Consider the following 23,367-nt stretch of genomic DNA (forward strand, 5'->3'; position numbering starts at 1 on the left):
CACCAAGGAAGTTTGTTATGGTTGTGGTGAGGAAGGGCACATCTCGAGAGATTGTCCAAAGAAGAAGGAGGCAGCAAAACCCAACATCCCGCCAAAGCCAAAGGCGAGAGCATTCCAAATGACACTGGAAGTTGCTAAAGATGAAGCTGATGTCGCTTTAGGTACCTTTCTCGTTAACAAATTGCCTGCCCAAATTTTATTTGATTCTGGAGCCAACTACTCCTTTATTTCGCATGAATTTGGTAGAAAACTAGCTTTTTCTGTCGATAGACTAGATAATGCTTTATTAGTCGAAGTTGCTAGTGGCAAGTTTGTACCTGTTAGCCATCGTATGAAAAACATCTTAATTGACTTGAATGGGAATAATTTCCACGATGAATTATTGCCTATAGAACTTAATGGTTTCGAAATCATGTTGGGAATGGATTGGCTTAGCGCCAATGACGCCGAGATAGTGTGCAGAAAGAAGACAGTCAAGGTAAACCCGCCAGGGAAAGAGTCATTTATGGTGTATGGGGACAAGCGCAGAGTAAAATCTGGGATCATTTCTCTAATGAAAGCCAGAAAGTGTTTGGCCAAAGGATGCACATCATATTTGGCATTTGTGATCGATGCTAAGAAGGAGAAAAAGGAGATGCAGAGCATTCCTATCGTGTGTGATTATTCGGAAGTATTTCCCGAAGATCTTCATGGATTACCGCCCGATCGGCAAGTAGAATTCCGTATCGACTTGTTACCAGGGACGACGCCAATAGCAAAAGCACCTTACCGACTAGCACTGACGGAGATGAAGGAGCTGATGATGCAACTTCAGAAGTTTTTGGACAAAGATTTCATAAGACCTTGTTCATCACCCTTGGGAGCTCGGGTGTTATTCGTGAAGAAGAAAGATGGAAGTATGAGAATGTGCATCGATTATAGAGAGCTGAACAAGGCAACAATAAAGAATAGATATCCGTTGTTGAGGATTGATGACCTGTTCGATCAACTACAAGGTTCAAGTTATTTGTCAAAGATCGACCTAAGGTCAGGATATCATCAGCTAAAGGTGAAAGAGCAGGATATAGAGAAGACTGCATTCAGAACGCGATATGGACACTACGAGTTCTTGGTTATGTCGTTTGGACTAACTAATGCTCCAACAACATTCATGGATTTGATGAATAGAGTGTGTAATCCGTTCCTCGATAAATATGTGATAGTGTTCATAGATGACATTCTGATTTATTCGAAAAGCCAAGAAGAGCATGGCAGACACTTGCGAGAAGTGTTGGAAGTCTTGAAGAAGGAGAAGCTATATTCTAAGTTCTCCAAATGTGATTTTTGGATTAGAGAAGTCCAATTCTTGGGTCACGTGGTCAACCAAGAAGGTATAATGGTTGATCCGGCAAAGATCGAAGCTGTGACAAAGTGGGAGCAACCGAAGAATCCCACGGAGATCCGAAGCTTTTTGGGATTAGCCGTATACTACCAAAGGTTTATCTAGGGATTTTCTTCGATCGCTAGTCCATTAATAGCCCTGACGCACAAAGGAGCCATTTATGCTTGGAATGATAAACACAGAGAAGCTTTCGAGTTGCTAAAGAAGAAGCTATGCGAGGCACCGATTCTATCTCTACCCGATGGAGTTGAAGACTTTGATGTTTATAGCGATGCGTCTGGAGTTGGATTGGGTTGTGTTTTGACCCAAAGAGATAAGGTGATCGCGTATGCATCTTGACAGCTAAACGAGCATGAAAAGAACTACCCGACTCACAATTTGGAGTTGGCAGCGGTAGTTTTCACTCTAAAAATATGGAGGCATTACCTATATGGCACGAAGTGCAAACTTTTCACTGATCATAAGAGTCTCCAATATCTCTTTATTCAGAAGGAATTGAATATGAGACAACATCGCTGGCTAGAGTTACTTAAGGACTACAACTGTGAGATACTTTACCACCCCAGTAAAGCTAATGTTGTTGTTGATGCCCTCAGTTGGAAGGTCAATCTTGAAAAGAGAAGGCCAAGAGCATTGAGAATAGAAGTTGTCTCGACTGTTTTGGAAAGTATAAAGAAATCTCAAAGAGAAGCTTCTGAAAAGAATGACCAGAAATAGGAACGTTTGGGTAAAACGTTGGTGTTCGATACAAACAGTCATGGACTGAAGGTATTCCTAGATCGTATTTGGATACCCAAGTCAGGAGGAATAAGAGATCTTCTAATGGAAGAAGCTCACAAAACCATGTACTCCATTCATCCCGATAGCACAAAGATGTATAGGGACCTGAAACCCTATTACTGGTGGCCAACGATGAAGCTCGACATTGCAAAGTTTGTGGTGGAGTGTGTGACCTGTGCGAGAGTCAAGGCACAACATCAGAAACCATACGGGAGTTTAGAACCTTTGCCTGTGCCTATGTGCAATTGGGAGGACATCACGATGGATTTTGTCACTAAACTACCCAGGACAAAGAATGGTCACGATATGATTTGGGTGGTTGTTGATCGATTCACTAAGAGTGCGCATTTCATAGTAGCCAACGAGAAATGGTCTATTGAGAAGCTTGCAAATTCTTACGTGAAGGAAAGTGTGAAGCTTCACGGTGTTCCGCTAACGATTGTGTCGAATCGTGATAGCCATTTCACCTCAAGGTTTTGGAAAAGTCTACAAGAGGAAATGGGTACCAAGTTGTGTTTAAGTACAACTTACCATCCACAGACTGATGGTCAGAGCGAACGGATGATACAAACACTTGAAGATATGCTAAGAGCACGTACATTAGAATTCCAAGGTACCTGGGATAAACATTTACCATTGGTAGAATTTTCCTACAGTAATAGTTTCCACTCGAGCATTAAGATGGCACCTTATCAAGCTTTTTACGGACAGAAGTTTCGTACGCCGTCTTGTTGGCTTGAGGCTGGGGAAAAGCAGTTTATGGGACCAGAGATAGTCCATCAAACTGCTGAAAAGTTGAAAACAATTAGGAAGAGAATGTTAGCAGCTCAGGATCGTCAAAAGAGCTATGCAGACAAAAAGCAAAGACTGATGACTTTTGAAGTTGGAGATTCAGTCTTGCTTAAAGTCTCGCCATGGAAGGGACTTATAAGATTTGGTAAAAGGGGAAAAAGTAAGTCCAAGGTTTATTGGACCGTTTAAAGTTCTTCAGAGAATTGGGAACCAAGCTTACAAGCTCGAACTACCAGAAGAACTGAATGGAATTCATAAAACTTTTCATGTGTGTTATTTGAGGTAGTTCATGGGAGAAGTTCCCGACATGATTCTACTTTCAGAGTTAAGAATCGATGAGAACAAAAGGTTGATTGAAGAACCAAAGGCAATCATTAACCGAAAGACTAATAAGTTGCGCTGTAAGATGGTTGAGTTAGTGCTTGTCCGTTGGAAACACGCAAATTGGCCAAATCTCACCTGGGAGATGGATAGTGACATGTTGAGTCGCTATCCGCACTTGTTTGCTGATGTGTGATTCTGGGGATGGAATCATCCAAAGGTGGAGAGAATTCTAACGCCCGTGTTTCTGGGCTTCCCATTTTTAGCAATGTAATAGTCTAGGTTAACCTTTGTAACCCAATTTGAAATAATAAGAATGTATTATTGAATTATGTGTTTATTCTCTTAATTATTATAATTTAATGAATTAAGAATAAAATAAGGGTCAAAATTAAAGTGTGAGATATGCCCGATATCTTTGCATGAAGATGTAGTGGTTGAAACAAGGATTTCGGAGATATAATGAATGCCGAAATCCGAGTTATAACAAAGAAGTTATGACCTGTCGAAGTTTCGCGACAAAACTAGTATGGCACAGCGTGACGTAAATAGTGAATTTACGAAGGAGTGATATTTAACCATAGTGATCAACACAAAAGACATAGATAATGTTGAACCGAGAGTGCATAAAAGGAACGCCTAAATCTGACTTCATATGAGGAAGTTATGATTTTTCGAAGTTTCAACTTAGTAGTAGACAGCCAAAAAGTTCGAATTAAGATCGAGTGAGTTTTCGATGAGACTTTCTAAACGAGAATCGAAGATCTCATTGATAGTAGTGCATGGGTAGAAAGAGGGACGAAAACGGACGTCAGATTCCGAGCCCTGGTATCATTCCCGAGTCCCGAAGAAAGTTCCAAAGCCCCGAGAATCCCGAGAAGTAAGATTCCGAGCCGAACCCCTGCCTGCGAGGAGCCCGGTTTTTGTGAAGATCTTCCAGATCTACGGAGAAACACTACTTCTGCAAGCCATAGTGCTACCCGATCATCTTCTGATCAAGTGAGTGTATAGTCTCTTTCAATACACAATATTATACAAGTAATCGTTGAATGTATTTAAGAATACGGGTTGTGTGAGGGTATTATTATTACCTTCTAACACATAGACTTATATGATTTTCCTAGAAATTGCTTGTTATGTGTTTATGTATTACTTGCTATTTGGATGGAGTATTGAAAGAGCATGCTATACAGTTTTTTCTTTTAAAAATTATGTATAAAACATGTATATTTTTATCTACTAATATGTTGGGTAGAACATGGGTAGACAGTTGGTGTGCAATGAAATAAATTGATGAGAGGCCTCTTTGTGGGTGTTATTCTAGTCAATCAGCAGAGTATGGATGACGACCACGGACTATTCTAGATAGTCCTATGGAACGCTAGCAGGCTCATAACCTTTAGGTGTTGTGAACGATGTGTTCACCGGTGTATTCTATCCCCGACATGGTCGCCTTTAGGACACTTATTGTTGAGGAAGCCCCTCTGTAGTAATGTCCATCTTGATGAAAATCATAAATTTGGTTCCTTATAATAGATGTTGTTTTTAGGGACGTAAAGTAAGGATAACGGGGATGGGTAATTGGGTTATTGTTGATTGTTGAAATTAAATATAATTGTGGGTTGAAAACCCTATATGCTCACCAGGTCCCAAGCCTGACCCACCCAGTTTATTTGTATTACAAGAAGTGGCGCAAGGGCATAAGATGGATGAATCATCAAGTTGTTTTGTTTACAAGTCTGTATATGTATATATTTGTTAAACGACTAGTAATGTTATCTTCTATGCTTTATGGTCTGTATCGGAACATGACATCTCGATTTTTGATTATGAAATGAAATTATATTTCTTTATGAAATGTTTTGATAAAAATCTATTTGATCATGTTTTGTTTTTGGGAACAAATTCCGCATCTATTTTAAAATCAAAAGGATTTACTCTGAAAATGTTTAAAAAGCATAAATGAAACCGGTGTTTTCCGGCTGAGATTTTGGGGATGTCATACATGGTCCTATCAATCTTCATTCCATATCGTGTCAATGTTTGTTAAATTCGACACTGCCATCAATCATGGTTCGACTTGGTGTGACCATGTGAAAATTCCTAGCGATGTGTAAAGAGAACTTACACCATAGGATATGTATTAAATAAAGGTTCTTCCGAACCTAATAAGAAAACCTAATGCAAATCGCCAGTCATCTCTCTCATCCAAACCATCCGTAGTACCCATGAGGAGGGTACCACACACTATTAACCGACTCCTCTTTAGATATAAAAACCAGAAGCGGAAGACACCGCATATTTTACAGTAGACAACAACCGTCCGAAACCTACTCAATAGATCCCCATAAAGACTATCCGCACCGCACAATCAGGTTCGTGAATAAAGAGAGAGAACTCATAGGATTAACTTACTACTACTGAGTATATGCATTAGAGTGGTATATAATTTAGATCAATAAGATTTAAGATGTGTGCTTCCTCCCTACTCCCTGTTCCTCGTTTGGTTGTGGGTCTGGGGTGGGGCCACACATCTAAACATCCCATAAAATCTCAATTATATACGAGTTGCATTAACCAGGTATTAGTGATTAAGCTGAGTATGAGGTCGACCATGAACCTTATAATAAGACCCTTCATACTATCCAATATAAAAGGAGATGGAGTCAAGAGAACCACTGCGGGTTGAGCTATTAAAATGACCACAAATGGGAAATTTGTTGTCATCTCGGTCAGGCAACATAGTAGCTAACACCCTCAGTTAGGAAAGTAACTCAAGTCATAAGAGTCAAGGACATTGACTACGACCATCCATTCCCGCTTAATCCCACAAACTAAGCATCTCAGCAGGGGATCCAGGGATCTGAAAGATGCGACAGGTTAAACTCTAGGAAGAATGGATGAAGAAATTAGAGGTTCTGTGTAGCAGGATCCATTCCTATCCAGATTAAATCTAAATGGAGAAACCTGGTAACCATGGAAGAGTAGTTGCAGGGGATACTCACACTACTCAGGCACTTCGTCCATCCAGTTACAGACGAGTAGTGCCTAGGACACACCGCCTCCTCCTGCAAGAGAAGTCACCGTTGCCCTATAGACGATAGACTGCGCTCTCCAAAGTTAATACTAGGATGGCAAAAACCACATGAACACATCCGCAACCAAGAATACTTGAATAAAGTAAAATGGTGTGTTGCATTAAGCCTTATAACCTAGATCATAAAGAGATAGTAGACTCGACACTAGCCTAGGTGTTAGTCGATGGGTTATACAAGAAACGCGCACTTCCTACAAACTGCAGGGAGCCGACCCATTGGAGAATGGGACACGTCTTAGAAATTCGTCGAACTACAAGGTGTACCAAAGAATACTCTATCGAAAGAAATAGTAGAACCACCTCCTGAAATTATGCAGCACTTCAAAAAATCTCTAAGGGTTAAGTTAGCCCTGATCGGAGACTACTATCCATGAAACGGCGAAGAGAGTAAGAGCATGATTTTTTCCGATTAGGGATCATGCTGTGAAAGCATTTATTAGATGATAATGAAAATTTAAATTTTCTAAGCATCGTCTGGTAAAACCCCCTATCACACCGACTTTGAGAGTTTCCGTTAGAAACACCTCAAGAGTTAGAAGTGCAGGTCCATTTTGCACTAGGTCGAGATAGATGTCACATAACCAATAGAGGCCAGTACATAGCCAATACCTCCCATGATCCGGAAAAACCTCCGAAAGCCAACCATTAGGAAGTACGAATCCGAAGACGACCTGAGCCTTCTAAGAACCAACCCGGAGAACCATACCTCAGTAAGAGAGAACTTTTTGAACTTTAGAATGGCGATCACGCCAAGTGATGATCTAACCATGGAAATACACTATGTTCTAAGTACTAAAAAGCTCTATCTTCCAAAGAGTTTAGGACCATCCAATATTCTTGATAAGAATTGGTCCAACCCCGCCGGTCAACAACTACTGTTGAAATTCCATAAATTCCACCCTATTCTATCCACGTCTTAGACTTGAAAAAGTGCTTGTCCGACGTGACTCTCGAAAATCCCACTCATGAAGATAGAAATCAATGAGAACCCAACTTCGTGTAGAAACCTATAAGAGGTTAATCAACCCAAGGAAAGCTGTATCCAAGTAGTGAAGGTTCGCTGGATCACCAAGCGAAGCTCTGAATTCACTTGAGAGCGAGAGGATCTGATGAAACTAAAGTATCCTCATCTTTTGCTTCACTCAACTGTAACTGCGTGTGTTCTTGAACTCTAATTTCGGGACGAAATTCCCTCTAACGAGGGGAAGATGTGACAACCCGAAATTTTCATTTGTATAAACTCCGCAATCAAGCACATCAAAAATTAGCCAAATTCATCTCAAAAATTTTTTGGTTGGTTTTAAGTCCGTTTGAGTATTTTATTTTATATTCGTCAAGCGGAAAAATAAAAGGTGGTATACTTTAGAGTTCGTCGTGTATCACGTAAGCCGCGAAACTCCAAAAGTTTGGAGTTTACGGTCGTAAACATGGAGTTTACGGCAGTAAACCCCAAAGAGTATAAATATGACACTTAGTCATTTTTAGCTCATTTTTCACTTCCCAACTCAAGAGCACCAATAATTCTCTCTCAAGTATCATATCCCTTTTCCGTCAAATCCGCCAAAATGTAAGCATTTTCTTCCTAGATTCGTTCATATAACACCTTATCTAGTGTTTATACTCAATTTGATCCATGGGAATCTCATCTTCTCTTAGTTCTTCAAGTGTTCTTAAAAACACCAAGAACACACATTAGTGTTCTTGGGCTCCTAGTACTCTTTGGAGCTTCCTATAAGTAATTACACTCCTCCTATCAAGTTAATCACTTAGAATACATGTTAAACCCTTGAAGAACATTAAAATCCCCAAGGAAATATGTGTTTATGGTTCTAGAAGATCTCCTAAAACCGTAAACACCTTACAATGGTGTTTAAGTGCCCTTAACACCTTCTATGGCTTGTATAAGTGACTAGAACCATGCATGCATAAGCTAGAAACACCAAAACACGAAAGAAATGGGCAAAACATGAGTTTACGGCCGTAAACCCATGTGTTTACGACCATAAACTCCCAAGGAGTGGTCCAAGGACCGTAAACTCCAAAGGGAGGTCATTTTGAGCCCAATCACTACCTAAGCCCTTGATTCGAGTCTAGCATAATTCCTTGAGTGGTATAAGACTTTTGAACACCTAATGGCACCAATTCCATGAGTTTACGGCCGTAAACTCATGGGGGAAGTGGTCTAGAAACTGTAAACACCCCTAAGGGCCACCATTTGAGGAGTAAACTCTAATGTGAGGCCATACTCTCTTTATATGCAACCCTTGGTACTCCTAGCACTTGTAGCAAAGTGTTATCATGTATTAGGATGTCTTTACTTGAATAATTAGTTATTAAATGACTAATAAGATACTTAAATGTATCACTGCATGTTAAATAGGATTCTTGCATGTGTTCAAATCCTCACTTGACACTTTACATCCTATACCATCCGTTCATCCGAATCACCCACGTCAGGTGAGTTCATACCCCTTAATCAACCTTTTTAAATGATTTTATTGGGGGGGGGGGGATACAAGTTGAACTAGTAAGTTATCCCAGTTGACACTTTTGAACATTTCATTTCTGACGCTACTTTAATTTATTTATTAATTCAAAATAGATTACAATACTTGACTTAGGTCATTACATTGACTTGAAATATCGGGTTGTCACATCATCCCCCCGTTAGAGAGAATGTCATCCCAAAATTTATTCTAAGATAACTATTTATGGACTAGGGAAAAGATGCGGTTATTTTTGTTTCATCTGATCTTCGCACTCCCAGGTGTATTCAGGTCGCCGCTTTGCATTCTAGCGGATCTTCACAATGGGTATGCGACTTTGTTTTATTCTTTTAATTTCTCTATCCTTGATTTCTACTGGTTCTTCTACAAAGTGGAGACTCTCGTTGATTTCGATTTTGTCCAGAGGGACGACGAGGGTCTCATCGGACAAGCACTTCTTTAAGTTTGACACATGAAAGGTAGGATGTACATTATTGAGTTCCTGCGATAATTGAAGCTTGTAAGCTACCGGGCCGAACCTCTCAAGGATCATAAATGGTCCGATATACCTTGGATTTAGTTTCCCACATTTTCCAAAATGTATTAATCCCTTACAGGGTGAGACCTTCAATAGCACTTGGTCCCCAACCTGAAATTCCAAGGGCTTCCGTCTTTTGTTCGTATAACTCTTTTTTTTTGTCTCTTGAAGCTTTTAGTCGCTCTCGGATTTGGATAATCCTCTCGGTCGTTTCTCTTATGATTTTTGGGCTTGTGAGAGTGTTATCGGGTATTTTTCCTCTAGCTAGTTGCGTGTCACCCACTTCAGTCCAACATAGAGGTGTTCTGCACTTGCGGCCATAGAGGGCTTCAAATGGAGCAACCTTGATGCCAGTATGATAACTATTGTTATACGAGAACTTGACTAGTGGTAAATGAGTATCCCATGCTTTACCAAAATCGATCACACAAGCTCTTAGCATATCTTCCAATGTTTCAATGGTCCTCTCACTCTAACTGTCGGTTTGTGGATGGTAAGCAGTACTCATGTCTAGTCTCATCCCTAGGGATTTTTGTAGTGACTGCCAGAACCGTGAGGTGAATCTACTATCTCTATCGGAGATAATGGATATTGGTACCCCCCTGCAGTTGCACAATTTCTTTGATGTATGTTCGAGCTAGTTACATCATCTTGTCAGTTTACTTTATTGGTAGGAAGTGCGCAGATTTGGTTAATCTATCAACGATCACCCAGATGGTGTCAAGTCCACCCGCTGTTTTGGGTAACTTTGTTATGAAATCCATGGTTATCCGCTCGCACTTCCACTCGGATATTTTAGGTTGTTGTGACAATCCCGAGGGCTTTTAGCACTCTATTTTGACTTTAGCGCAAGTCAGACACTTGCCTACATAGGTAGCAATTTCGGTTTTCATGTTCGGCCACCAATACAATTTCTTGAGGTCCAGATACATCTTGTCTGAACCGGGATGCACAAAGTATCGAGTCTTATGAGCCTCATTCATGACAACGTCTCTGAATCCAGCCAACTTCAGTGTCCAAATTCGATTCATGAAGTAACAAACTCCGTCACCCTTGACTTCAAGTTCTTATCCATTCCTCTTAAGGCTTCACCAGCCATGTTTTCTGTTTTCAAGTCTTCCATTTGAGCTTCCTTGATTTGTGTGGACAGGTGTGAATGGATTGTCGTGGTTAAGAAATTCAGTCGGTGGCCCGAGTATTCCTTTCGAATGAGATCATCAACTACTACATTAGCGTTTCCCGGATGATAATGAATCTTGCATTCGTAATCGCTCAGTAGTTCAACCCATCATCTCTGTCTCATGTTGAGTTCTTTTTGGTTGAGAATGTGTTTGAAGGCTCTTATGATCGTTGAAGATTGTGCATTTTATGCCGTAGAGATAGTGCCTCTAGATCTTTAGGGCGAAAATGACTGCTTCCAGTTCCAGGCCGTGGGTAGTGTAGTTGACTTTGTGCGTCTTGAGTTGTCTTGATGCATATGCAATGACATTTACTCGTTTCATTAGAACATATCCTAGACCTTGGTTTGATGCGTCGCAGTAGACCACAAAGTCTTCTGTTGCTTCTGGTAAGGATAATATAGGTGTGTTGCATAGGGATTGTCTTAGCGTTTGGAATGCAACATCTTGCTTTTCTCCCCAGTTGTAGGTTACACCCTTCCAAGTCAGGGCGGTAAATGGTTTGGCAATCTTTGAGAAGTTTTGTATGAATCTTCGGTAATAGCCAACAAGGCCCAATAATTGTTGGATTTCCGTTGGAGTTCTTGGAGCTGACCAATTCTCAATTGCCTTGATTTTTGACGGGTCCACGTGTATCCCTTATTTTCTGACCACATGACCAAGGAAATCTACTTTCCGAATCCAAAATTCGCACTTTGAGAATTTTGCATATAACTTCTCTACCCTTAATGTTTCCAATAATTGTCGAAGGTGTTGACTATGTTCTTCTTCACTCTTCGAATAGATGATTATATCATCTATGAACACGATAACTAATTTGTCTAGGAAAGAACGACATACTCGGTTCATTAAGTCCATGAGCACTGCCGGTGCATTTGTTAATCCGAAGGGCATCACTACAAACTCGTAGTGACCACAACGAGTTCAGAAGGTCGTCTTGGGAACATCTCCTTCCAGGACTTGTAGTTGATGATACCCAGATCTTAAATCAACCTTTGAGAAGTAGCTTGCTCCTTGGAGTTGGTCAAACAGATCGTCTATGCGCGGTAGGGGATATCGGTTCTTGATTGTGAGTTTGTTTAGTTCTCGGTAGTCGATGCACATCCTAAAAGATCCATCCTTCTTCTTTACGAATAGGACTGGTGCTCCCCAAGGTGAGAAGCTCGGCCTGATGAATCCTTTATTGAGTAGCTTGTTTAATTTGCTGGATAATTCTTGCATCTCTGACGGGGCTAGACAGTACGATGATTTTGCTACTCGGGTAGCTTTGGGAATCAAGTCGATTCTAAACTCGACTTGACTTTCTAGTGGAACTCCTGGAGGATCCTCAGGAAGGACGTCGAGGAAATCGCAGACTTCTGGAATGTCTTTGATATCTTTCATTTCTTTTTCCTTATCTACCACGTGGGCTAGGAATGCATGGTATTCTTTGTGCATATATTTTTGGGCTTTGACACAAGAGATGATTTGTAAATTGGTGTCGGGCTTATCAGCATAAATGATAAGAGTTTCTCCATTTCGCAGATTTAAGGCAAACGGCCCTTTCGTGACAAAGTATATCGGCATGGTGAAGGCTTAACCAATCCATACCGATGATGACATCAAAGCTTCTTATAGTGATTGGAATTAGATCGATTTGGAACGAGTGTTCATTTAAATCTAGCGTGCAGCCTATGTACATATCGTTTGTGCTTTTTGTATTACCCTTTTCCATTTCTACTGTAAATATCTTATTAAGTGATTGGGGGTTTCGCTTAAGTAAGTGTTTGAATTCATGGCTCACGAAACTCCTCTCCGCACCACAATCAAAAAGTAAGAATGCATAAGCGCTATTAAGGATAAACGTACCCGTAACCACCGTGGGATCAGCTATTGCTTCGTTCTGCCCTATTCCTAGCACTCTTCCTACAACGCCAACATTCCTTGACTTCGGGCAATCTCTCTTGTAGTGCCCAACTTTGCCACACACATAACACGCCTGGACCACCCCGATTCTAGAAACTTGGGTTATTAGTTGTGTCGGTTCCTTATAGAAATGGGTAGTGTGCCATTTTCTGTTGCAGTTACTACAGTGCATCACTCGACAATTTCCGTTGTGATGGTAATTGAATTTGATGCACTTCGGTAGGTTTCCAGCATATTGCTTTCCTGGTGTAGGGGTGACAGGAACAACGGTGGGAGTGGTAGTGGCATGAACTGTCACTATCTGCTGTTTCTTGGAAGGTTCTTGCGAATATTGACCCTTCCTTTTGTTCAAAAACTTCTTCTTCTTGCTATTGTTGGTATTGTTGTTGTTCTTGTTTCTCTCTATGGGTTGCTTTGGAACTGCAGTCATGAATCCTTGGTAGACACCATGATCAACGAGGGACTGTGCCAACTGTTTGGCACTATCGAAAGTAACTGGCTTGGAAGCTAGTACACTTCCTTGAATCTAGGGTGATAGTCCCCAAATATATCTCTCGATCTTCTTGCTCTCTAGAGCAACCATGCCCGGGAAAAGTATTTCCAAGTCACTGAACCTATTGGTATCGGTTGTGTGTCCGAACCTACCATTGTAAGGCCCCAAAGCTCTTGTTCGAGCTTCTATACTTCGCCTCTCGGGCAGTACTCTTGCATGAGCATTTGTTTTAGGTTTTCCCATCCCATGGACTTAACCACTACCATAGTTAGTGACTTGACATGGCCATTCCACGACGTTAGGGCTCGTTCGGAGAAAGTACAGACAACAAATTTTACTTTGCTCCTTTCTTGGCATGAGCAGATCTCGAATACTGCCTCTGTTTTCTCTATCCATTGGGATAGAGCCATAACTCCTCTAGTCCCATTAAAGGATATGGGTTTGCTATTGGTGAAGTCCTTGTAAGTGCATTCCCCGGAACAACCTTGGTGTTGGCCATTAGTAGAGCTATTTATTCCTCCTCCCGACCCATTGTTACTCATTTTTTCCATTGCTGTTGTAACAACAGCTTTTATGACAGCCTAGTAAACAACATTGTCCATTGATGGGGGTGGTGGTGGAGGTGTTCCTGTAGTATTGAAGCGTCGGGAATTCCTTCTTGGCGGCATGATTCTGCCATAAGTTAAAATATGAATTCTTCTTAAATCTTCAAAAATCATTATGGAAAGTCTTAGTATTATATGATTTACGTTCCGAACATTACCGAATTTGTAAGTTAACTGCAAAATGGAAACTTACAATAATAAGTACATGATTTCCTTAGTATTTTAAGAACTTAATGAAATACCCAACGAAATAATAAATGTATGTCAGTCTCATTGATATTAATATTCGATACATCGATCAGGAAAATTTGACCATAACACAGGTCTAGAGTACATCAATGAAATGGGAAAATTTAACAGCATTCAGACCCTCGAATTGTGTACTCACAATCATTTGGATTTACATACATAATGGAAAGAGTAGAACTAACACTCACTCGATAAGTATATACATAGCACAAGAAGTGCACGCTCTACTCCGAGCAGGTGGTACATTGCGGGCCATGGTATGTTGTTGTGAAAGTCTAAGCTCGAGCTACTTGACGTTCAGCCTCGATGATGCGCCTCACCATTGCGGCTTGGTTTTTCTAGAACTCCCTTACCTCGACTCTAACAACGGTAATTTCCTTTTGAAGGGAAAAGGTATGCTCTATTGTTCGATCATGTTCTTCGTCCAGGCGACGAAGACATACCGCCGTGATTTGGGTAGTGGCATCAACGTCCATGATTTGGTTGGCGTTTACCCTTGCTTGCTCGCCTTGATTGGCGATACGACGAACCATGACAGGGAGTGCTCTATCAGCCGAACCTCCATTACTGAGGTTATAAAATCCTTGTCCCATGTCGTAGGGTGGACGTTGTCCTTATTCCTTGCTCCATCATTTCAGATCTACAGCCCAGAGGGGTGCTAGACCCTGAAAGTTCCATCGGGGGCTTGGTACCTTTTGGGGAGGATTGTAGACATCGCGTTCTAAGTCAGTGCCCTAATCATCCGCTTCCTCTTCCTCTTCTTCGGGATCCACTTCTGGATCTTCCTCGGAAACCTCTTCGAGATCCTCTTCTGGATCCTTCTCAATTTAACCTCCATTACCCTGGTTTGGGTAGTAGGGATTCACAGGGATATGAAATCCTGCCATTTCGTGTCACACCCCAAAAACCAAGAACGGCATAAACGTTCTGGGGTGGAGGACGTCAGGTAAAGTATCACAATAATGCAAAGTTGTAAACAAGCAACTACATCATCCATTGCATTAATAGTATAATTTTAAATACAAGTGTGTTCTTTCATAGAATAAAGCAACATAATGAATAATCAAAATAAAAGACAAGTCTTGACTGCTCCGTCTTCACAAAGTGTGGTCGTCGTACCTATCTATTGGTGACCTGAGAATACAAGTTATTTTGAAAGTGAGTATCAACAATAAAGCTGGTGAATTCATAAGTATTTAATGTCATTATTTGTAAATAATAATTGAAATAAAATACTTGTAATTGTTTTGAGGAAAAGTTTGTATAAGTATGAAAACCCTAGAAAATCCCATATTTCCTACTAGTATAAAAAGTAGTCTTTTACCAAGACCCGATTGAAAGTAAGTAAATAGTCTTCTAACGAGACCCGTTGAAAGTAAGTAAGTAGTCTTCTCACAAGACCCGCTGTAAGTAAGTAGTCTTCTCACAAGACCTGTTGTAAGTAAGCAAGTAGTCTTTTAACGAGACCCGCTGAAAGTAAGTAATAATCTGATTAATAGTCCCCATATTAAAAGTTCTCCATATAAGATATTCTGGGAACTAAAGGTGACTTCTGCAATGAATTACTAGGTCGAATAATCCACATTAATGTTATGAAATCATATATATATACCCAAAACTATACTTATAATAGCTTACTAAGAATTTATTTAATATATATATATATATATATATATATATATATATATATATATATATATATATATATATATATATATATATATGAACGTATACCTTTGCTACCCAAAGGTACTGAACTGACTGATTAGAACCATATTATCAACATATGTATACATAATACATAAGTAAGATTTAGACGACCTTCGGACAACTAACCGATACTTTAAGTACACATCCAAACAAGGAAAAGGAAATAAAGTGAGCTAGCAGTTCTAAGTCCTTTAAACATTATTTATATAACTATGCATATCGGACCACTCCTTATGCATATCTAGATGTGCTACAAAATTATGGTACTAAGTACCATTGGGTGTTTTGAGGTCTTATAAGTCAAGATTGAGCATCCAATGATCAAGTCCAAGCCTTAGGAAGCATTAGGGGCACAATATCACCCCTTTATAGAGTTTACGACCTAATGACCATTTCCTTATGAGTTTACGGCCGTAAACTCTATGACATGTTTTCTTTGATGTTTAAGGTCCTTAACACTTCAAGGATATGATCTAGGCTAGTGTCCAAGGCCAAAGAAGGGACTAGGGTGCATTTTGCCCCACTTATAAGGGTTTACGGCCCAAGAACATGTCTTGGCCGTAAACACCTTTGATGTTGTTTTTCTTTGTGATTTCTAAGTATAAACAAGTACAAATCAGGAGTATAACAAGCTAGGATAAGTGTACTTACAATCTATAAGCTTGATTGGGTGTTTAAGGTCCAAGAACACTAGTGTGTGTTCTTGGTGTTTTGAAGAATGCTTTATTGTATATCAAATAAAGAGATTTCATAGATGAAATCATTCAAAAACACTAGATAATGGAGTTTACTAATAAATCAAGGAAGAAAATACTTACTAATTTGAAGATCTACTGATGATACTTGAGAGAGAATGAGGTTAGGACTTGAAAATGGTTGAAAATGACAAAAATGGCTAAGTGCCACTTATATACCCCTTAGCGTTTACGACCCTAATACCATTCGAGCCATAAACTCCCCTTTCTTGGAGTTTTGGAACCTAAAGGTTGCACACATTACCCTAAAGTATCCTCTCTCCAGTTACCTCTTGCAGTACTAGTCTTTAGAACACTCAAACTGACTCCAAAACTGCTAAAATTTAGTAATTGAAAGTTTGACTTTGATTGAATGCAAGGATTTTTATAAGATAGAAATTTTGAGTTGCCACATTTCGTCTGATTGAGAATAGAGATAAGAGAATTATATATAGAATTTGAGTGTAAAGAGAAAATTTTATGATAAGACCTACACCGAGTCCTCCTATAATTACCTAGTGTATATGATTTACATACAATTAAGATTGAATGGACCGTTAGCTAAGTAGCTTTACTCCAAGCCCACATCTAAACAAGGAAAAGAGCCTAAAGCAACATCATAAATCCTAAGCCCATGCAACCTCACTCATGTGTAACCTTAAAGTATGCACTTTGCAATTATATCCCTGTCAGTGAAGGTTTTTAGTTTTTATAAGCTTAATTTTATTTTAATTGATGATTCTAGCCCTAACGAAATGTCGGGGTTTACTCGCTTGTTATAGTTTTTATTGTTTCATAAATACTCCTACAGAATTTAAACTGTTGCATGCATTAAACTGTTGCATGCATGTATTTGTACATTTAAGAAAACTAAAATTTTAATTTTATGAAGTATGGTTGGTGTGAAAGCATTTTGTCAGAGAGTTTTACTCCCTTTGCAGTTATAGTTTGTAGATCTTATGTGGTCCGATATACTTAGTTCACTATAAATAATGCTCTGATACCAATCTGTCACACCCCCAAACCAGAACGACGGAATCGTTCGAGGGTGGATGACTTCATATAGTATCATAACAGTTGAGTAAATAGTAAAGAAAGCAAACACAACCATCATAAATATAATTTAAAAAGTTACATTGTTGATTATAATACACGTTTCAAAAGAAATTACATTATGATCATATAATAAGTTTGAAATTTGACGCCTTAGCGTTTCTTCCCCAAAAGTTGTGGTTTACCTGTATTACTAAATCCCTGAGAAATACAAGTAGTTTTGAAAAAGTGTCAACAATTAAGTTGGTGAGTTCATAAGCATTTTTGTATAAGAATTATATGCCTTTTTGTATAAAGTAACTGAGTTTGTTTCTAGAAAATCCAATATTTTCTATAAATGAATGGTAGTTTTTAAAAGTTCCAAAAACCGGAATGCATAACTATTTTCCATACCTAAAATAGTGTAAGTAGATTTATATATGTATATATAATCACTAAGGCATTTATAGCCTCGTAAATTAAATGTTTTAATACTTCATGAGAGTTTTATAATCGTATTATTGACCCAGAATGCCTATCACAACATTCTTCAGGCGTTGGAATGATATGACATTTGTCACCCCACACCTATCGGTCCAACTGTAGCTAACAGTTTAGGTGCGAGATTTTCAATCCCGTATAGATCTATACACAAGTATCACACTCTCCCTACAGTAGATTATGGTTTATAACATAGGACTTGAAATGCGTACCTGAAAGTACGTGAAGTTTAATGTCTCACAAAAGTTTGTATCAAATAGATATACATATGAAAAGTCCATTTTCCTTGTAAATGTAAGTATTTCCTTTCTATAGTGTTCATGGAGTGTAAAATCTCATGAATATCTCGTAAACTATACCTATTATAGTTTTTCAAAAGTGTGTTTCATTTGAATGATAAACCTCAGTGTATTACCAACTGTGTACGTAATGGATAACATTTGTAATAACGTAATTTTACTTATTTAACATTTATACACAAAATGTAGATAAAACATTAGAAACTGTATGTAATGATTTGCATTTTAACATAAGTTTTTATTTCGTTTCACTTGTATTTTCCCCCTAAAATATAGTAAAAACGTGAAAATATATGGGTATGAACTCACCAAGTAAGTTTGATTATTTGAAGAATACAAGACTTTTCTTGGGAAATACTTCGACTGGAAAGAAGTCGATTTCTTGGAAATCTCGGGGCTTCGAACTTTCATCAGAGCTTGGATATGAAACTGGGATGTTAGGATAGTCTCGACAGGGTAGAAGTATGAAATTTTAGGAGAAAGGTGGTAAATTAGCAATTAAAATTCAAAGCCTTCGCACTCTTTTAATAGTGCTGGACTAAGCCTCGAACGTGGGGCGTTACATCGCACGTCATGGCTTACGAACTTCGGACTTGACAGGCGGATGGGACTGACTCTGGACTTCGAACGCGGGGCATTCCATGGGGGAACGCAGGGCGTTCCTTTCGGACCAGCCTCGAAGTTTGTGCCCCAATCTTTGAAATTCCATAACTTTCGCGTACGGGCTCCGTTTTCGACGTCATTATATGCACGCGAAGGTGAGAATGTACTCTACAACTCTTGTTTAAATTTCATTGGCTAATTTTGACTTTATTTTTAATATTATATTTTTAATAGGTCGGGACTAGAAAAATCCGTTAAAAATCCATAACTTCTTCATCCGACGTCCGTTTCCGTCTGTCTTTTCACCGTTGTACTACTATTATTGAGATCTTCAATTATCGTTTAGGTTGTGTTGGCTAAAAATCACTCGATCTTTATTTCGAGTTTTTAGTTGTCTACCGCTATATCCGAAACTTCGAAAAATCATAACTTCCTCATACAGAGTCAGTTTTGGATGTTCTTTTTATGTATGTTTAAGGTTTAATGATATATACAACTTTCATTTAGATACCTAAGGCTAAAAAGTATTTTATTGGAATTTCGCATTTTATGATTAACAATATTTTCTCGGTTTTGACACGGATCTTTGATTGGTCATAACTTCTTTGTTATAACTCGGGTTTGAGTATTCTGTTTATTTTTTAAAACCTTGACACGATAACTATCATTTTATGTATCCTATTTGAGACTTTTGAACATTTCATTTCTGATGCTATTTTAATTTATTTATTAATTCAAAATAGATTACAATACTTGACTTAGGTCATTACATTGACTTGAAATATCGGGTTGTCACAATCTAACAGATCATATAGCATAGCAACATCCTACAACCTTACCAGGTCACTAACCATAAACATAACCTCATCCTAACTACCAGGATGCAAACCAATAAACATATCATACCATAACCAGATACAATCCATAAAGGGCTGGCCTTGGTTCCTTAGATCCTGTTGATATATTGAGGATAACTCACCTGGCACTGCTGAAGTCCCGCCGATAAAACTTCAGCCGCTGCTTGACAGATTCCCGAGCTATCAACATCAATTAATAACCAATTAATAATTGGGTTCCAAGCCCAATGTCGAACTCATACTCCAAATGCCCAAAAATCAATTAATGGGCCAAATTCCAATATATGGCCCAATTTTTCAAATTGGGCCCAGACGTCTACATGGTCTTTCCTTAAGGTCCATTCAATTATTCTAGTCCAACTCTTGGTATTCCCATGGCCAAATATCACATAACCATAAAGGCCCAAATATAGCCCAATTTTTCAAATTGGGCCCAAGTACATCACATGGGCCTTACCCAAAACCCATCTAATTATTATAGACCATTTACTTATTCTTGGAAAGCCCATCAATAGTCTAATCACCAAAGTCCAATAGAAAGGCCCAACTCAAGGCCCAACTGAAATTAGGGTTTTCACATGAAATGACAATTAGGGTTAAGTGTTCCTACTTAACCCATAAGGACTTAATATATTAAGTCAAATTTTGCCTTAGGTTAATCTGCAAATTATTATAAATTAATATTTTAACTTTGTTAATTAATTCAAGTGCGTGTCCGAATATTTCCTCAAAATTAGGGTTTTATGCCATTAGGGTTTTCCAAACCCTAATTAGGGTTTCCAACCCAGTACTATCCATTAGCCAAATGGTTAGGCATCTAGGTTCATTTGGCCTTCATTAGGCCCATAAGGGTTTCACTAGTCGGGCACTACCCACTACCACCTCGGGTAGTGGTGGTCAACGGCGGCTCCCGGCAGCGGGCATCACCTTACAGTGGTGGTGACGGATTTTTCTTACTATTCAGATTTATTACAACTTACAACACAATACAAATAACACACACATACTAACAAACACATACACACACACACTAATAAAAACGCACACACACAACCACCCTGCAGTGGCAGGCGGTGGTAGATGTTGGCAGTCACCACCTCACAGTGGTGGTGGTGACCTCTTTCCAGATTCAAGCCAATGACTGCTTACACACACTCTACATTGTACACGCTACACTATACATACATCCTTTGCTCGAAAAATAAACCCAACACCCACCTATGGTGGGCGGTGATGGCAATAGCACAGGAAATGGGCGGCAACAATAACATCATGGTGTCCGGCGACAATAATCACCGGCACAGCGGCGGCCATGGCAGTTGGAAGCCGCCCACGTCAATTCGTGACATGATGGAAGCAACAGCAGTAGAAAAACCACCCTCCCATGATCCCCATCATCCTCGGCGTCTTTCATGGCGGTTCCTCCAATCGCTCACATCGTTCGACGACTAGGGTTGGTGATAGAAAGAAGGAGAAGAGTAACGGTGGAGGTGTGGTGTAACATACACGTTCAGTTATCGTGTTTTGTTTAATGATGAATATTATTAAATAATATACGATTTTGAATATTGAGTTCTAACAAGATAGTTTTATAGAATTGAAGTAAAACTATGTTTAGAATTATTCGGAAAGGATTGGAAGTCTTATGAGATTCCAAACAAAAGTCAAATATTGAAATTAACGAAAATAAAAGTTTGAAATAAATAAAAATAATGTTATTTAAAGTTGTACATTATCTTGTTAGAAACATTTAGGCGAAAACTTCATCAAAATCCGAATTATAGTGAAGAAGTTATGACCAATCGAAGCTCCGCAACAAAACCGGCAAAACACTATTTAGCGTAAAAAGTGAGTTTTCAATAAACTACTTTTTAGCTTTAGAGATCTAAATGAAAGTCGTAGTACTAGTTAAACTGATAATTTTCATAAAAATAACGTTTAAATCTGACTTCGTATGAGGAAGTTATAATTTTTCTAAGTTTCAGTATAGCAGTATACAGGTAAAAACTCAAAATAAAGATCGATTAATTTTTAGCCGATACAACCTAAACGAGAATTGAAGATCTCGTCAATAGTAGTACAACGGTAAGAAGATAGAAGAAAACGGACGTCAGATGAAGAAGTTATGAATTTTAATGGATTTTTCTGTATCGGTCTGTTAAAAATAATAATATTAAAAATAAATTCAAAATTAGCCAACGAAGTCTAAACGAAAGTTGTAGAGTATAATTTCATCTACGTGTGCATATAAATGCATCGAAAACGGAGCTCGTATGCGAACTTTATGAATTTTTGAAGATTTGAGCATGAAATCCGAGAAGCTTCGCATGATTGGCTCGGAATCGGCCACGTCACCGCCTCTCGCATCTGCTTTGTGTCCGATGCGTGTCACCAGCACCTCGCATCCGAAGCGCGGCCCAGTTCGGATCCGATGCGTGTCATCATTGTGGCGCTTCAGAGCCCGGACCCTTGTCCACCTACGAACTGAGCCACGTAGCCCCTCCCCCCTCGCCTACGAAGCTGTGCGTGGCTTCTCCTCCTTCCTTCAGATCCGAGCTTCGCACCTATATAAGGGAGGTGGGAACCCTCCTGGTTTTGGTTGGAAAATTTACACTTTTTACACCTTACACCTTCTTTTAAGCTATTTTACAATCCCCGAAGCCCCGGGATCATACCTAACACTTGAGAAACGTCCTGAAGTGCCCGAAGACCCCAATCAATTTATCTTTTCGGTTTGAAGCTCAACCCTCGCAAGGTCCGGTTTTCAATAAAGCTCCCGGTTTTCATTAAAGAAAGTTAATTATAGAAATGAAGTGTTTCTGAAATTACTATTTTAACCTCCGGTTATTTCACGGTGAGTTCAAATTATAGGAATACTTGTTTGTTATGTGTTATATGTGCAATATGCTTTCCCATGTTATTATGATAATGAGCTATACCTTTGACCAAGAAGTGAATGACTAACCATCACTTGGGTATTGGTATGTAGCCTTTGACCATGAAGTGAATGATTAAGCAACACTTTGGCAATGGCTGAATGCTGGATAGGGCTGAAAGCCTGCAAATTCTAGCAAAATGTTAATTCATGAATCCTTTATTTTCTACACCACTTGGGCTGAATTCTTATTGATGTTTATCATGTTGAAATTGTTGTATCTCATTGATTGTAAATCTTTGAATCAAATCACTTATTGATATGGAAAGCTTATCCTATGATTCACATATGCCTTTGTTGTTCTTTGTGATGGGTTTTGGTCATATGACATCCTATGTGCTCATACAAACCCTAATGCTTGGATCTAGGTTTTTCTATTGTACATGCTTTGAATCCAAGACTATAAACCCTAATTCTAGCATATGGAAATCGATATTAGCATATAATAAGGTTTAAGATATTACCTTGATTGTTATGTAGCAGTAACAATCCTAATTCCTCCTTGAATTGACTTTGGAAGGCTTAGAGTCACAAGTGTCACTCCTCTAATGGCTTACAAACACCAAGAGAAAATGGAGAAGGTATAAAAAGAGAGGAGAGAGGTAGGAATTCGTCCTTAGGACTTCTTGGGAAGGCTTAGACGAATTCATGAGCCTTAGTGGGTTTATATAGGTGTAAAGATTAGGGTTTTAGTCCTTATCCTTATCTAGTTGCTTGCCCACCAAGTAACCATAAGATAAGTCTTAGAAACCCTTATCCTAGTCGAATTCTAAGGCATTATCTCCTTAAATTCGTTCACCCTATATTTAAAATAATCCTTACCTTATTTTGTAACTATCACATAATTACAAATCAACCCCTCTAGTTTAAT

Source organism: Lactuca saligna, chromosome 1 (genome assembly GCF_052625555.1).
Source record: "Lactuca saligna cultivar CGN05327 chromosome 1, ASM5262555v1, whole genome shotgun sequence".
NCBI classification, from domain to species: domain Eukaryota; kingdom Viridiplantae; phylum Streptophyta; class Magnoliopsida; order Asterales; family Asteraceae; genus Lactuca; species Lactuca saligna.